General features: G+C 40.7%; 1 pseudogene across 1 annotated transcript in view; it reads left to right on the top strand.

Annotated features, from left to right (window-relative positions):
- LOC308622793 (platelet glycoprotein 4-like) overlaps nucleotides 1-17,044 on the top strand; it is a 112,422-nt pseudogene extending 95,378 nt beyond the window's left edge. The window contains exons 7-8 of the transcript in view: nucleotides 3,984-4,225; nucleotides 16,801-17,044. The product of the transcript in view is annotated as a platelet glycoprotein 4-like (transcript). The remainder of the gene's footprint in view (nucleotides 1-3,983; nucleotides 4,226-16,800) is intronic.
- Nucleotides 17,045-17,888: the final 844 nt, after the last annotated feature.

Genomic DNA, 17,888 nt, shown 5'->3' with positions numbered 1-17,888 from the left:
GCTTTGTCTTTACTAGTGGGATTTTTCCTTTTCTATAGATTATTACTTCTTGTTATAATGTTTTCTTTTCCACTTAGAGAAGACTCCTTTAACATTTCTTTTAGCAGTGGTTTAGTACTGATGAACTCTTTCAGTTTTTGCTTGTCTGAGAAATTGTTTCTCTCTCCTCTTCTAAATTATATTCTTACTAGGTAGAGAATCCTAGTTTGCAGGTTTTTCCCTTTCAACACTTTAAATATATCATGCCAGTCCCTTCTGGCCTACAAATTTTTTGCAGAAAAATCAGATGATATCCTTATAATGGTTTCCTTTCTACATGGCTCTTTGTTTTTCTTTTGCTGGCTTTAGAATTCTTTATCTTTAAATTTTGCCATTTTAATTATGATATGTCTTGTTCTGGATCTGTCTGGATTCATCTTGTTTGGGACGCTTTGTGCTTCCTGGACCTGGATATCTCTTTCTTCACATTTGGGAAATTTTCAGCTGAATTTCATCACATACATTTTTGACACTCTTCTCTCTCTCTCTTCTCCTTCTGGGACTCTTATAATGGAAATGTTGATATTGTCCTAGAGATCCCTTAAACTGTTGTCATTTTTAAAAATTTGTTTTTCTTTTTGCTATTCTGATTGGGTGATTTCCATTATTCTTTCTTTCAGACCACTTGTGTGTTTTTCTGTATCACCTAGTCTGCTGTTTATTCCTTTTAGTGTGTTTCTCATTTCAGTTATTGTATTCTAGTTCTTTTTTATATTCTCTAGTTCTTTGTTAAAATTCTGGCTGTGTTCATCTATTCTTTTCCCTAATTCAATTAACATTCTTATTACTAATGCTTTGAACTCCTTATCTGGTAAACTGTTTATTTCTGTTTCATTAATTATTCTAGGGTTTCCTTTTGCTCTTTAAAAAAACATTTTCTGTCTTCTAATTTTGCTTAACTTTCCCTGTCCTATGAAATTAGGTGAAATAGCTATCTACTGTGGTCTTGAAGTAGTGTCCTTGTGTAGGAGCATCCCTATATAGTCTAGGTATGTCCAGTGCTTTGGTGGGAGAACTGGACTGGACATGAATACAAGTCATGTCTTTCCTCAGGGTGTACTGGCAGCTATCACCTTGGTAGGAGGTAGGGCTGGAGATGGAGGTGCTGGGGCCAGAGCCAAGTGTGAACCAGGACTTCTCCTCTGTTCATTGGCTGTCACCACCCTATAGTGGGTGTGGATTGGTCTCAAGTTGCTGGAGCCGAAGCCCTGAGATTTGGGTCCATGCTGCTCTGATCCTTTTAAGTGTGTTTTGACCCCTCTCTGAGCACTGGCACTCTTGCTCCAGAGGGGAGCAATGCTAGGACAAAGGGAGCTGGCAATGAGCACTCGGTGTGAGTCAGGGCATGGGCTGCAGCAGTCCAGCTGGAGTCAGAGACCCAGACTGCTTCCAATACACTGCCTCTGTGAGCACCAGAAATGGCTGTCCCCACTCTGCTCAGACAATGCTTCGGATATGAACCTCCTTTGTTCCTCATAGCTGAGATCTCCATTTGGCCTCTGCTGCTATTGCCTTGGTGTGGAGCCATGACACAGGGCAGGTGGGGCCAGTGCAGGTGCTCAGCATGGGTTAGGGCATGGGGTGTGTTCATCTGGCTGCAGAGATTGGGACTGCTTCTGATGGACTGCCTGTGAAAGCACCATAATGGCTGCCCCTGCCCCACTCAGACACCATTTTGGGTCTGAGCCATCTCTGTGTCTCACAGCCCAGCCCTCTCCTTGGCTAGAGCAGCCCTTGTCCCAGTGTGCAGCTAAGTCATGAAGCAAGCAGGGCTGGAATGGTCATTTGGCTCAGGCTGTGACACGTGCTGGGGCAGTCACAGGAAAGCTTTTTGTCTACTCCTTTGGAATAGGGGCTGTTCTCTATAAACTGGCTGAAAAAGCCTTTGGCCTGTCTCCTCCTGGACCAAGCTATCACTGTAGAACTGGCTAGTATTAGCTTGTAAGCTGTTTGAATTGAGCTGTTTTTTTGTTGTAACCTGTTAAAACTGTTTGAGAATTGTTCTTTTACTCTAGAGAAAAACCTCTGAGAAATGGGATCCTAGTTATCTATGTACTTTGAAGACATTCCCCGCCCCCCATACAGGAACTTTAGTCAATTTTACCTTTATAAACCATTGTCCTTTCTCAGGTACATTTCTAACTAAATGGGCTGATCTGACCAAAGGCAATGTAGAATACCAATGGTCATTATGGGAAATTTTTGAAATCCCCAAACTTAATTTCCTTAAAACCTAGTACTACAGTTGCTCAAAAATTTCTGGGACTGAATGGTATGCCTATTTTGACTGGGATTTTGAGGCTTCCATGCATGATCAGGAGTCTAAAATTGTCTCTCTGCAAAATTAAATTTTAAGATTAACTGAAGCAAACAAAGGTTTAAAGTAAGATTAAATGGCTCCCAAAGCCTCAGGCTCTCTCCTCCTTGTTTCTTTGTCTCAGGCTCTGCCTCTGGCACCATTTTTTCTCTCTCCCTAAGCTTCTCATGGTCAGACTCCACCTCCGGTGCCATTTTCCTCCTTTCCTTCTATGCTCCCTCTACCTCCTGTATACCCTCAAGTCACCCATATAAATTATCTTGACAAACTTCTTTTCTTTGTAACTCTCCTCACTCCTTTTTCCTCTGAACTCATCAGAAACTATTTGTTTAAAATCAAGCCTTCTGAGGGTCCAGAGACTAAACCCTTAATTTCTTATAGTGCCTGGACAAAAGCTGTGAGCCCCAGACAAAGATTTTCCCAAAGTAGCTGAAGATCCACACAGATTTGCTGAGGAATTTAATATAGGCATTCAAACTTATCACCTGGTTTCTCTGACTTATATCCGTTAGTTCATATGCTTGTCAGTAAAGGCCAGGCCCAGCGTTGTATGAAAACTGCTAACTGGGAAAAACCCTGAAATGTCTCCATGTTTACAACCAGGAGACCAGCCCACTAACTAATTTATTGTATGACAGACTCTGGCAATCACTAGGCAACATCATCAAGTAATTCCTAGGGCTTTTCCAAAGTCTGTTGAATGTTACAAAATTCAGGCTTGCACACAAAAATTTGATGACCCTTTTCATGACTACTGCAATTGATTTCAGAGTGTTTTTAAAGAAAACTCTCATCTTCCTTCAGATCTTGATTCCACCAGGTAGTTTTTAACTTTATGTTTACTAATGGGCTGAATTGCGACCTTTCACTTCTAGTTAAAAGGGCCAGGATGGAATGAGAAACTTGTCCCATTCCACTCCAGATTTAGTCAATCTGGCAAACAATCTTTCTCGCTCTAAATGAATCACCCAGAAGACTGCCAAAATTCTTAATCTTCAACTTCAGCAAATGAAGGCTCCTAAGTGAAACCAGAGCACTCCTAGTTATTAAAGACACTGCAAAAGAAATTGTTACAAATTTAAGTGCACTAGGTGCCTACAGCCCTCTAACCAGCCTTCCCAGCGTTCTCCCTGTTCTCAATGATGGAGCTCCAAGAACTACAGAGGCTCTTTCCATTCCTCCCTCTTAATTGGCTTGGAGAAACATTTCTCTGGATTGGTGATGAATCTCTTTCAGTCCTAGTTGACACCAGAACAACACTCTCAGTTCTCAACCCTACTCCTATAAAACAGCCCCTTCCTCAGAATAGCACTAAAACAGCTCAAATAGTGGGGATCACTAATGAACCTCAAGAGGTTCCTGTCGCTGAACCTACTCCCTATTGTTTAGACCCTTTAGAGAAACACATCCTTTTCTCTTTAGTTCCTCTGCCTCTCCCAGTTTATTAGGCTGAAACTTCTTCGATAAATATCATGCTAGAATTTCTTTCTCCTAAAAGGGGGAAATCATGCTAGAATTTGACAGTAGTCATCAATGTAATCAACTAGGTGTATTAAATGACACTTACATCTCTGATTGTACTAGATTTGATTCTGGAAACACTGATCATTTGTCCCTATTGAATCAGCTCCCATCCTTCTTATGGGCAAAATCTCCAACTGATACTGGCAAAATGCACAAGGCACCTCCCATCAAGATTCGTACACATCCCTCAAAACCTCTTCCTAGAATTAATCAACACCCTATAAGTAAAGAAGCCCTTCAAGGCATCAAGCACCTAATAGAAGATTACAAGGCTCAAGGCCCCTTGGCCAGTCCCTTAATACTCCTACTTTTACCAGTGAGAAAACCTAAGGGCCAAGGGTGGAGGTTTGTCCAAGACCCTGAGCAATAAGCAACATTGTTATCCCTCTACGCCCTGTTGTTCCTAACCCTCATACACTACTAAAATCCATTCCCACTGGAAGCAAATTCTCTACAGTAGCTGGTTTGTGCAGTGCATTCCTTAGTGTTCTAGTTGATAAAGCTAGCCAATACCTTTTTGCCTTCACTTGAGAATAAAAACAACTCACTTGGACTATAATGCCTCAGGGTTTTACTGAGGGTCCTTCTTATTCTTGCAAATTCTGAAGGCTGATGTGGGTGATGTAAAGTTCCCTAGAGATTCTACTTCAAACACAGCATCCAATTGCTAAAGCTTTTAGCATTAAAGTGCCATAAGGTCTCAAACATACAATTTCAGTTTGCCCAAACCCAGTTAAATATTTAGGGCATATGATATTAGAACAAGAGCTACACCTAGATCCAGAGAGACTTCATGGTGTCCTAAGTTTCCCAAACCCAAAACTAAACTGAGAAGTATTCTCAGGCTAGTTGTTATTGCTGAAATTAAATTCTAAATTTCTCTCAAGGCCAGATCTCTGTATGTTTTACTAAAAATAATACCCAGACCCAATTTTACGGGAAGAACTGGACAACATAGTTTTCAAGACCTTAAAGGAGAGTTTGATGAACACACCTGCTCTTGGGCATCCCAATTATCAGATCTCTTTTACCTTTTTGTATGTGATAAGGAAGGGAATGTTCTTGGGGAACTCACCCCAAAACATGGGACCACCATCAACCCATAGGGCATTATAGCCAGCAACTGGACCCTGTGACACAGGGCTACCCCTTTTCCCTGTGCCATTACAGCCACTGCCCTTCTGGTTAAGACCACTGTGAAAATCATTATTTTTGCACTACATGCAGTAGTAGCTCCCCTGAATTCTCAATCACACAAAGCATTTCTCTGTCAACTGCCTCACCTCCTATGAAGTCCTTTTTTTTTATCTGCTCCTCACATAACTTTTATAATAACATTTCTCTGCTACTCTTCTCCTCTCTGTCACCAATGAAGTCCCTCATGACTGCTTAATACTGACAGATCACCTCCAGACTCCTTGGAACCATCTACAGGGTAGATCACCTTTGCGTAACACTGACTTCTCATGGTTCATTGATTTAAAGGGTGACAAATGGCAAATATTGTGCTAGGATTGGAAATTCAACAATTGTTGGTTTTACAAAAAGAGAGAGCTCTGGTTTAGACCAAATAACAACCCAGTCCTACTAGAGACTCTAAAACTCCCACTCCTCACCACCATACATGCATTAAACTATTGGTCTCCTGACAAAATAATAGCCTGCATGAATCAATATTGATGGGAAAACATTAACAAGAGTGCAGAAAGTGCCTACATCATTTGTCCAGCTTGTCCAAAGTACAACCCAGGGAAGCCTGTCTGTACTGCTCCCAGACATTTTAAACTGCCGAATGGACCACTCAAGGTCTGGCAAATGGATTTCACACAACTTTCTCCATCTCATGGATGTAAATACGTGTTAGTCATAGTATGTATGTTTTCACACTGGACTGAAGCCTTCCTGTGTAGACAGGCTACTGCTTCTCCTATGGTTAAAGTCATTTTGGAAAAGCCTATCTTTACCTGCAGAACTGCTCTTGAACTTTACAGTGACAGAGGAACCCATTTTACTGGTCAGAAATTTTGACACATCTGCACTATTTGGCAACACTTTCACTATGCTTACCACCCTCAAATCTCTGAGTTAGTCAAACACACTAACGGCTTTATTAAGACTCATTTGTAAAAATCTGTAGAGGCCCTCCAACTCCCTTTGCCCTTACTCCTTCTAAATCCTAGATCTATCACTTTTGGAACTCAGAAACTCTCACCATTTGAGATAGTCACAGGATGCCAAATGCACTTGGTTCCTGCTTCTTTTGACTCACAACTGATAAAAGGAGACACACTCCAATATTGCAAAAATCTAATTACTTTCTAAATACAGTCACGTTTGGGTAGAGCAATCTTTTCTCTGTGCGCTCTTGGGAGACAAAGACCTTAAGAATCACACTTTGAAAACTGGGGACTTTATTGGAAAAAAATACCTCCAGAAGAATTCTCTTCGACCTTACTGGAGAGGCCCCTATCAGGTACTGCTAACAACCCTCATGCCAACAAACTCCAAGGAATAGACTCTTGGTTTCATGTGACACACTTAAAGAAAGCATGGAACCCCAACTGGACCTGCACATCACCTAGTGACCTGAAAGTAAAGATTTCCTGGAATTGAAGTAGACAGCATCTGATAAGACAGCTTTCCCAAAATATCCAGACCATGACTGTTGGAATTTTGTCACCAAACCTTTGATGATGACATAATGCTTCAGATGATGTCCAATGTTTATAATCTTAATAACATATGACTTTAGATAAAAAGTGCCTGAGAGTTCTCCCGTTTACCCCTCTTTGTTACTCTCATGTGACATCAATAGGTTCCCAATATGTACATGTGCCCTTGGACATGAGACGCTGCACCCAGTAAAGCTCCTTCCTGACACTGAGAGACAGAAAAGGCACTGAAACTAGAAAACCTGCTTCTTGATCAGCAATGCTTTCAGAGAAAGATCTTGATCAAGTTTGGGGAAATGTAAAAAATTAATCAACAGAAACCTCAATTAAATAGAATCTGGAGGCCAGAATGGGAAGCTCTCATATCCTGCCGTGATAGTAGAGCCCAACAGGAAGAAGAAAGAACCCTCTTCTTTTTGGGCAAAATCTCAGCCAATGAAAAGCCATGGACCCTTTATTTACTACAGCTCTTCCAGCTTTCTTTTTCCCCTATAAAAGTGTTCTCTCCTTGCTGTGTGGGAAAATTACACGTGGCTCACTATGGTTGCAGACCCCAAATTGCAATTCTCTGCTGATCCTGAATAAACCCATCTTTAATGGAAAAATATCTAGCATTCTACTTATTTCAGGTCAACAACAGTTACTTCACACAAGATGGAAAGAAAAGGATTAAAGTGTCAGGATGGTTTAAGAAAAATCCCATTTAACTGGGAGATCAGTCATCTGGGTCCTATGTCTATCACAGCACATCGAATGCACTACTTTCACTCCTGACTTTATATTACATTATTGGTTTTTTCTTTGGTTCGTTACTTGTTTACCTTTAATTTGCTATTTGGATATGTTTCCTGTTTTGAGGTTATCTTAAATTCATCCTTTCATTTACTCAATAAAATTTTATTGAAAACATATTATGCATAGGCTCTGTGCTATATCTAGGAATGAAAAATTTACAATGAATATATAGACAATACCTTCTTTAATTTTCTAGTCCATGGGAATTTCAGGTAAGTAATTGATGAATGAGTAACGGTGAGGTGACCAACTGTCAGGAAGCAGTGTTCCAAACAGAGAGAATAACATGTGTTCTGCTGATAGGAGGAGAGAGAAAACACTGGGTTCAAACTAATATACTAAACTAAACATCAGTATTGCTACAGCATAGACGGAATTTGGGGAGAGTATAGTGAATGGATGAAGCTGGAGCTTATGAAGAGCCTTGCAAGTCATTTTTAAGAGTTTGGACATGATCAGATTTACATTTTAGAAAGATGATACCGGGGTGGGGGGGCTCCAATCAAGCTGGCAGAGTAGAAGGACATGGAACTCACCTCCTCCCACAAATACATCAAAAATAACAATTCAAACAATTCAAAATAACAATAACAAATGGAACAATTCTCATAGAATACCTACTGATCACTAGCAGAAGACCTCAAAAACCTGAAAAGACAAGAAAGATCTCCACATAAATGGGTACGATGAAAGGGGAAAAAAAAAAAAGAAAAAGAGGAAGCAGACGGGACCTACCCCCTGGGAAGGAGCTGTAAAAGGGAAAAGGTTACCACACCCTGGAAGCCCTCTCACTGGTGGAGAGATAAGCCAGGACAGAAAAGGAGCCTTAAAGGCTCAGAGGAGAGCACAACAACCGCCTGTAGCAGGCAGAACAGAGAGAGAACTGCACAGACAGTCAGTGCCACTGCCCTGTGCACCCCAGCCTAAGACACCTGGTACAAGTGGGGCCTGGGTGCTGAAACTCGGGGTTTAGAGGACAGACCCGGGGAGGGGAGAAGAATGGTGTTGGCTGTGCAGGGAAAGCCTGAAGGGGCTGGAGTGTGGCATGTCCACAACCAAGAATGTTCACAGAAGAAGCCTGGGTCCACCAAAGAAGCAAAGCACCGATGTTAAGTTGCTGGCGAAGGGAGGGCCAGGGCCGCCACAGCAGCCTCTTTCTCTGCACACCAGCCCCATCTCCATGGGCTATGGGAGCGCACGCCCCAGCTGCCACCTTGGCAGGCTCCCGCATCTCAGCTACCGCCCCTGCAGACTCTGGGAGCAGAGGCCAGCAGGTTGCCCACCCACGGGGGTTTGGGGGGAAGGCTGAAATCGTAGCTGAGGCCCAGGGACCTTAGGATTTAGGAAGCAGGCTGAAATCTCTCCCTGCAGCTGCATGAGCTACGGATTTACACCTCCGCTGCTGGCTTTGTAAATTCAGCACCTGCTCCGGACATCTGAGTGGAAAACAGGTGCTCCTGCTGCAGGGACGGGTCTGGCCTCAACAGCAGTGGGCTTTGTGGGTGCATGCACTCAGGGGCTGGGTCTGCTGGGCCAGGGTCTGCTTTGTCTCCATACTCCCACAGTGAGTGGGTCCAGGTGCATAGCTACTGTAGTCCTCAAACCTGACTTCAGTGGATCTGTACTAGTAGCCTTGTGAAAACAATGCCTGAGGGACACCATGGCTGACTGCTGGCATTCCCATGGTTGAAGCGGGGCCTAGGGCAGTGACAAAACAGTGTATTTTATATGCCTGCACAATGGGTGACAGGTGACACAACAGCAAGTGCACTCAGTGTTGGACAGCTGTGCCAAAGGAATACTCAGTGGTTCCTCTCCCAGGGAGGAGCATTTCTATTCTGCCTACCTCATACTGCAGCTCAGAAACAAATCTGGGGGCTTGTACTCCAACAACTAGGGAGGAAACCCTGGCTCTGACAGCACAGTGACAACCACAGAGCAAAGAGGAGGCCCCGGTCAACATCCAGGGCAGGGTCTGGTCTCCACAACACCAGTCACACCTCCTATCAAGGGGATAATGGCTAGCATACACTGAGGAAAGAGGTGGCAGACATCCATACTAAAAACAGCCCTCACACCAAAAATACTAAAACCACGCAGGCTACACACAGACACTCTCACATAAAAATAGCACTCCAAGACCGCAGTAGATAACTGTATCTCCTAAACTCATACAGCAAGAGAAATATAAGTAAAACGAAGAAGCAGAAGAATCACTCCCAACTGAAAGATGAAGAGAATTCCCCTGAAAGAACAAACAATAAAACAGACCTCTTCAGTCTTATAGACACCAAGTTCAAGAAGGAGATAATGAAAATACTGAAGGAATTAAGAAGGGCTATTGATAGAAATGCAGATTGCTGTAAAAAGGGAACTATAAAAAGGAACTAAGAAAAAGTAGAGAACTGATTCACAGAAATTAAAGCCGAGCTAAAGGCAATGAATAGCAGAATGAATGATGCAGAAGAATGAATAAGCAATCTGGGAGATAGAATGACTGGATGTCAGCAAATCAGAACAGCAGACAGAAAGCCAAATGAGAGACCAATGGGATAATGTAAAGCATGTCAATCTACACAGAATAGGGATCCCAGAAAGAGAAGAAAGAGAAAAGGGGATTGAAAATGTATTTAAAGAAATTATGGCTGAAAACTTCTCAGACCTAAAGAAGGAAACAGATATCCAAGCACAGGAAGCACAGAGGGTCCCAAACAAGATGAACCCAAACAGACCTACACCAAGACAAATTTTAATTAAAATGGTTAAAGTTAAAGAGAGGATTCTAAAGGCAGCAAGAGAAAAACAGAGTCAATTACAATTGCACTGTTGGTGGGAATGTAAATTGGTGCAGCCGCTATGAAAAACAGTATGGAGGTTCCTCAAAAAACTAAAAATAAAGTTGCCACATGATCTAACAACCCCACTGCTGGGCATATACCAAGACAAAACTATAATTCGAAAAGATACATGCACCCCTATGTTCATAGCAGCACTATTTACAATAGCCAAGACATGGAAACAACCTAAATGTCTGTCGACAGATGAATGGATAAAGAAGATGTGTTATGTATATACAATGGCATATTACTCAGTCATAAAAAATAACAAAATAATGTCATTTACAGCAACATGGATGGACCTAGAGATTATACTAAAAGAAGTCAGTCAGAAAGAGAAAGACAAATACCATATGATATCCCTTATATGTGGAATCTAAAATACAACACAAATGAACATATCTATGAAACTGAAACAGACTCACAGACATAGAGAAGAGACTTGTGTTTGCCCTTGGTGGGGGGAGGGGCAGGGGAGGGAAGTACTGGGAGTTTGGGATTAGCAGATGCAAACTATTATATAGAGAATAGATAAACAACAAGGCCCTACTGTAGAGCACAGGGAACTATAATCAATATCCTGTGATAAACCATAATGGAAAAGAATATGAAAAAGAATGTAAATATATGTATAACTGAATCACTTTGCTGTACAGCAGAAATTAACACAGTATTGTAAATCAAGTATACTTCAATAATTTTTTTTTTTAAAGATAACACTGACTACAATGTGGAGAATAGATTGGAAAGGGATAAGTTGAAGAGCAAGAAAATCAGCAGTAAAGTCTGTTTAATAATCCAAGGGGTAGTGGGCTGATTTTTAAATTGAATGTAAAACTTTCCAAAATGGGAGCATGTCATATCTAAGCTATTCTGGCAGCTGGCCCACACCCTGTTTGGCTTTGTGTACTTCAGCCAATGGGATAATGAGGAAAAGCAGGGAAGCGGGATCAACAGAAAAGGACAACAGGAACAACCACAGCTTAGTCTGTGAACACTGACTGTGAACTAGTGCTGCTGAACACACAGCAAGTGGTTGACCTACAACACTGCCTCTCCATCCTGCTGCTCATCAGAACCACCAGAGCATTTTTAAAATGCTGATGCTAAGGCAGAGATTCTGATTTAATTGACCTGAGTTGGGGTCAACATCCCCAAGAGGGATCAGTAGGCAGGACTGAGATCCAACGAGAACCAATGAGTCTACCCAGAAATTCAGGCCTTTCTATTCCAGCTTTATTAATTTATGTTCCAGAATCTAAGGCAGTTGTTCTCAAACTTTAGTAAGCATCAGAATTCCATGGAGAGCTTGTCGAAACTCTGACGGGCCCCCTGTCAGAGTTTCTGATTTAGTAGGTTTGTGTGGGACCTGAGAACTTACATTTATAACAAGTACTAAGGCTCTGCTTCTGCTGCTGGTGCAGAAACCAGGCTTCAAGAACCACTAGTCTAAGGCAATCATTTTGGAAATGAGAATATTACCAAGTGGGGGTGGGAAGGTGGGATGAATTGGGAGATTGGGATTGACACATATACACTAATATGTATAAAATAGATAACTAATAAGAACCTGCTGTATAGCACAGGGAATTCCACTTCACTGTACAGTAGAAACTAACTCAACATTGTAAAACAACTATATCCTCCCCCCCCCAAATTTTTTTAATTAAAACAATAAATTATTAGAGAATTGAGTCTTACAAAATAAAGTCATATTAGTTTTCATTGTAAAAAAAAATAAAAGTAAAAAAATGATTTATTTTTTTGCTGGAGGAACTAACTTTTCTTATTCTTTTATTCATTTAGATATGTAGAGTCTTTTTAGTTTCACACCTTGTGTGATAGAAAAACACCAAACAAAGATGAAGAAACTATGGTAGGATTTTACTACAGATGTGACAAGTAAGAGCCTGAAAGAGTTTCCTCAAAATACAATCTGTGCTGATTCTTCTGCTTTTTAAAAATTTTAGAATGAGGCATATACAATGAGAAAATATATAATAATCTGATGGTTCACTATTGTTCATGATTTAGAAAAAGCTTGTCCACCATAATCATGACTAACCTATGTTTCTGTCTAAAATAATTCTGCAATTTATGACAACCCAGTACCTGGGGCTGGTTGGCTATCTCATAACTCTGATCATGCTGATTCATTATTATTGATGTGACATCATTGTTCTTTCAATTCTTTAGGAACCTTGGTTAGTTTACAAAAGACGCTTTTTCTTCCAGAAAAATATTACCAAAGAAATTTTGATTTTATAGTCAAGCCTGATGTATTCCTCAAATGTACACAAATCATTTCAAAGTTCTTATTAAAAGTAAAATCTACTTTTACTTTAACTGCATGGTTTAATAACAACAAATGTAACTTAGGCTAGGAATGTAATGGCTTTTTATATAAAATACATTTCTTTATTTTAAAAAATGACTTCCACAATGTCAAAATTCTTAAAATATTTTTCTGCTTAGCACATTGACATTTCTTATGCCAACTGGTGAGTAAAATCTTATGGATAGCAAGGGATTTTTTTTTTTTTAAGGAATTTTGCCTTTTAAAAAATATTTATTTATTTATTTAGTTATGGCTGTGTTGGGTCTTCGTTTCTGTGAGAGGGCTTTCTCTAGTTGCGGCAAGTGGGGGCCAGTCCTCATCGCGGTGCACGGGCCTCTCACTATAGCGGCCTCTCTTGTTGCGGAGCACAGGCTCCAGATGCGCAGACTCAGTAATTGTGGCTCACGGGGCTGGTTGCTCTGCGGCGTGTGGGATCTTCCCAGACCAGGGCTCGAACCCGTGTCCCCTGCATTGGCAGGCAGATTCTCAACCACTGCACCACCAGGGAAGCCCAAGGAATTTTCTTAATGAATAATTTACAATAATTACATGTTTTAAAATGTTTCGCATGTTTTGTACAAACTATACACCAGTATTTATTTTTATTTTATTTTACACAGCAGGGTCTTCTTAGTTATCTATTTTATATGTATTAGTGTATATATGTCAATCCCAATGGCCCAATTCATCCCACCACCACCACCCCTGCCACTTTCCCCCCTTGGTGTCCATACATTTGTTCTCTACATCTGTGTCTCTATTTCTGCCTTGCAAACTGGTTCATCTGTACCACTTTTCTAGATTCCACATATATGCATTAATATACGATATTTGTTTTTCTCTTTCTTACTTCACTATGCATGGTCGTCTCTAGGCCCATCCATATCTCTACAAATGACCCAATTTTATTCCTTTATGGCTGAGTAATATTCCATTGTATATATGTACCACATCTTCTTTATCCATTCATCTGTCAATGGGCATTTAGGTTGCTTCCATGACCTGACTACTGTAAATAGTGCTTCAGTGAACATTGGGGTGCATGTGTTTTTTAAATTATGGTTTTCTCTGGGTATATGCTCAGTAGTGGGATTGCTGGGTCATATGGTAATTCTATTTTTAGTTTTTTAAGGAACCTCCACACTGTTTTCCATCTTGGCTGTATCACTTTACATTCCCACCAACAGTGCAAGAGGGTTCCCTTTTCTCCACACCCTCTCCAGCATTTGCTGTTTGTAGATTTTCTGATGATGCCCATTTTGATTGGTGTGAGGTGATACCTCATTGTAGTTTTGATTTGCATTTCTCTAATAATTAGTGATACTGAGCAGCTTTCCATGTGCCTCTTAGCCATTCGGGGTCTTTTGTGTCTCTGTACAAATTTGAAGATTCTTTGTTCTAGTTCTGTAAAAAATGCCACTGGTAATTTGATAGAGATTGCATTGAATCTGTAGATTGCTTTGGGTAGCATAGTCATTTTCACAATGTTATTCTTCCAATCCAAGAACATGGTATATCTGTCCATCTGTTTGTGTCATCTTTGCTTTCTTTCATCAGTGTCTTATAGTTTTCTGAGTACAGGTCTTTTACCTCCTGAGGTAGGTTTATCCCTGGGTATTTTATTCTTTTTGTTGCAATGATGAATGGGATTGTTTCCTTAATTTCTCTTTCTGATCTTTCATTGTTATTGTATAAGAATGCAAGAGATTTCTGTGCATTAATTTTATATCCTACAACTTTACCAAATTCACTGACTAGCTCTAGTAGTTTTCTGGTGGTATCTTTAGGATTCTCTATGTATAGTATCATGTCATCTGCAAACAGTGACAGTTTTACTTCTTCTTTTACAATTTGTATTCCTTTTATTTCTTTTTCTTCTCTGATTGTTGTGGCTAGGACTTCCAAAACTATGTTGAATGATAGTGGTGAGAGTGGACATCCTTGTCTTGTTCCTGAACTTAGAGGAAATGCTTTCAATTTTTCACCATTGAGAATGATGTTTGCTGTGGGTTTGTCATATATGGCCTTTATTATGTTGAGGTAGGTTCCCTCTATGCTCACTTTTTGGAGAGTTTTTATCACAAATGTTGAATTTTGCCAAAAGCTTTTCCTGCGTTTATTGAGATGTTCATATGGTTTTTATTTTTCAGTTTGTTAATATGTACACCCAGTAACAAAATGAAACCTACTCAAAGGCCAAAAACATACTAATCACCGTAGACTTTTATTTCTAAAAATGTACCAGTATCAAATATCACCAAAACTATGGATATCAAAATAAACCCATCAAAATAAAATGAAATTATGCAATTTTAAAATTAAGGAACTGGTTGACTTTTTCTCAATTAGGAAAAAAATATCTGGCTAAACAGATGGATTCTGAACTGAGCCCTGAAGGAGAATAGACTTGGCTTTACTGTACTTGGCTTTACTGAGCTGCAAGCCATGGGTCTGGACTGTCCTTGTCCTTAACTCAGAACACTTTACCAGAGTGGAATATTCCAGAAATAAATGACTATTAAATTGGCTTTGGGGAGCATTTTAAAAACTGACAGGAATATCCAACAAACACTTTCTATTTACTTATCATTCTAGAATAAGTCATCAAACAACATGAGAACTTTTAATCAATTTTGGATGGTTGCTGGATTTTATCCAAATATTTCCTGATACACCTGTATTCAATAAGATGGTCCCTGCACACACCAAAATTCCATTACAAAAGAAACAACGTGGTTTCTGCTGCAATCTCACTTTTGTCACTTCCATGCCCTTGGGAACTCTTAATTTATCCAGAGCAATTTCAGCATTTCAGGGCAATGGGAAATTATTTTAAGATACATTACAATTCTAGAGAAAAAGACCTGAAGCATCTGTAAGCCCATGGATGGATTCAAATCATGCAAAGGCGTTTTTAAAAATCATTGTTTGCGTCAGAAATAATTTGTGGAGTAATTCATCACCATTCAAGAAACATTTACTAAATGCCAATGCAAGATATGGTGCTAATGCTTCTCAACACAGGTTTACTTTCTCTTCAAGCATATAGATTGCTTATCATCACTTATTCATAGCCTAAAAAGACACATTTAGCTAAAAACAATCATAAAAAGCCTGAATGGTTAGACATGTAGTCCCATAAGCCATTAAAAGAATATTAATATAGACTGTATTTTTACAATAAAGAATACTTGACTAAAATTAGATACTGAGATAAAATGGAATGTTTGGGATATTATTGACTTTTTGATGTTTTAAGTATTTAATATTTTCATTTGGAAGTAAAATCTAATTCAGTTATCTTGTAAGACTGTCCAAGAATATGATCATCATTTTGAATATTTTGAGTAAAAAAAAAATTTGGAAGAAATGGATCAGAATGTGAAGAAAATATTTACAGCATTTGTCTCTTTCCCCTTTATTATGCACCAACAGGCGTGATAAAGTTGAAATACTTGCCTCTAGCCAATGCAGTAAATAATGTGGTCAAGCAGGAGGCCCAAGGAAAATGATATAACATTATTTATGGTTCTTGGACGTGGCTATGGGTGCTGTTTGATAAATACACAATTTAGCACTTTAGAACAAGGAAGAGGAATTAGAGATAATCTATTCTGACACTCTCAACTACCAATGAAGAAACTGAAGCCCAGAGCTAATAGCAGGACTCTTTGTAGGTAACCCTTTCTCATATTTGCTTGTAGTATACACAGCACATCTGGTGATACTTCCTCCTGTGGTCTAGTATAAACTAGGGAAAACTTGCTTAGTGGTTCTCAAATTTTCATGTGCTGGTGTGTGTGTTGGACAGGCCCCATGCCCTGAGATCAAGTTCAATATGTCTAAATGGAGCCCAGGTATCTGCAATTTTGTGATTGTGATGAGATCACTATGACTGTGATGAAGTCATCCTGAATTAGTACTGAGAAAAACAAAACTGCAGAATGCAAAAGGTTTTCTTTCTTTTTTTTTTTTTTTTTAACTAATTGGGCCTCTCACTGTTGTGGCCTCTCCCTTTGTGGAGCACAGGCTCTGGATGTGCAGGCTCAGCGGCCATGGCTCACGGGCCTAGCCGCTCTGCGGCATGTGGGATCTTCCCGGACTGGGGCACGAACCTGTGCCCCCTGCATTGGCAGGCGGACTCTCAACCACTGCGCCACCAGGGAAGCCCCAGAATGCAAAAGTTTTAAAAAGGGATGTTATGCTGAGTGAGCACAGTTTTCTAAACAAGTCACAGCTTTTTCATTAAACTGTCATTGCTTTTCCTTACCTTTACAGCTATAAGGCAAAGGGAATGCTGTTTAAGCAAGAAACTGGGGAGACCACAGAGCAATACTTGATCAAATTCTTGCACTTGACAATCAGAATCACCTGGGATACTTGTGAGACTACAGATTCATTGGGCCCTTTTCCTGTAGAATGTTATTTACAGGGAGATACTGATGGGACCCACGAATCTGTAGTTTTCAGAATCATTCCTGGTAATTCTAAAAACCAACCCACTTTGAAAACTACACCGTGATCGGTTGTATTAAGACAGGCTTCAGCGGTTCTCAACTCTGGTTTATAGAATCAGCCAGGGGACTCAGGAAAACACTTACCTCCAGAGCTTCTGAGCGGGTAGGTCTGGAGTAAGTCCAAGAATTTGCACTATTTCAGGCTCCCGGGTGACGCTGACACATTGCAAACCGCTAGACTAGACTGTGCTGTGCAAACTGAGGCAGAAGAGTCACGGGAAAATGGCCAGAGGCTGCGGCAATTTCTCTGCTGAAACTCGCACCTCCGCCTCCCGCTGCCCGAAGAACAAGACAATGGCGTCCGCGGCTTTTTCAAACCTCAAGCAGGTGCTTCTAATTAGTGGAACCTAAACTGGAACCTCCTGGGAGAGAATCTGGCCCAGGTGGTTCCCAGGCGTCTATAGCTGTTACACTGGTTGGGGACAGCCCGGCGCGGCCGTGGAGAGGGGCGGGCGTGGGAAGTAGACGAGGGGAAATCGTGCTAACTCCCAACATGTTAAGGTAGCGCAAATGAAAAGGTTAGGTAAGTTTTAGTAGTAGTTTGTCCCAAACTACATAAATCAGTTAATCCCTGATCATATTCAAACCGTAACACAAAAATGTCCTCGTCCGTCATGGAAGTTGTGTAGTGAATTCTGTAACGTGCTCCCCAGATCCCCCTTCAGGACAGGTACACTTACTTCCTTGCTGCTGGTGAGGGTGCCGGGAGCACTGCCTGGTCAACAGCCCTCAGCGCTCAGCTGTCTTCAGGAACTGCATCATTTGATGTGAGTCACCTGGCCTAAGCCCCTGCCCCCTTCAGGAACAGCCAGCAACCAGTGACTGGACATCCGGGGTCCCTGCCAAAAC

This window comes from Mesoplodon bidens, assembly GCF_964165515.1.
Source record: "Mesoplodon bidens genome assembly, chromosome: 9".
NCBI classification, from domain to species: Eukaryota; Metazoa; Chordata; class Mammalia; order Artiodactyla; family Ziphiidae; genus Mesoplodon; species Mesoplodon bidens.
This window is presented reverse-complemented; position numbering and strand designations above follow the sequence as displayed.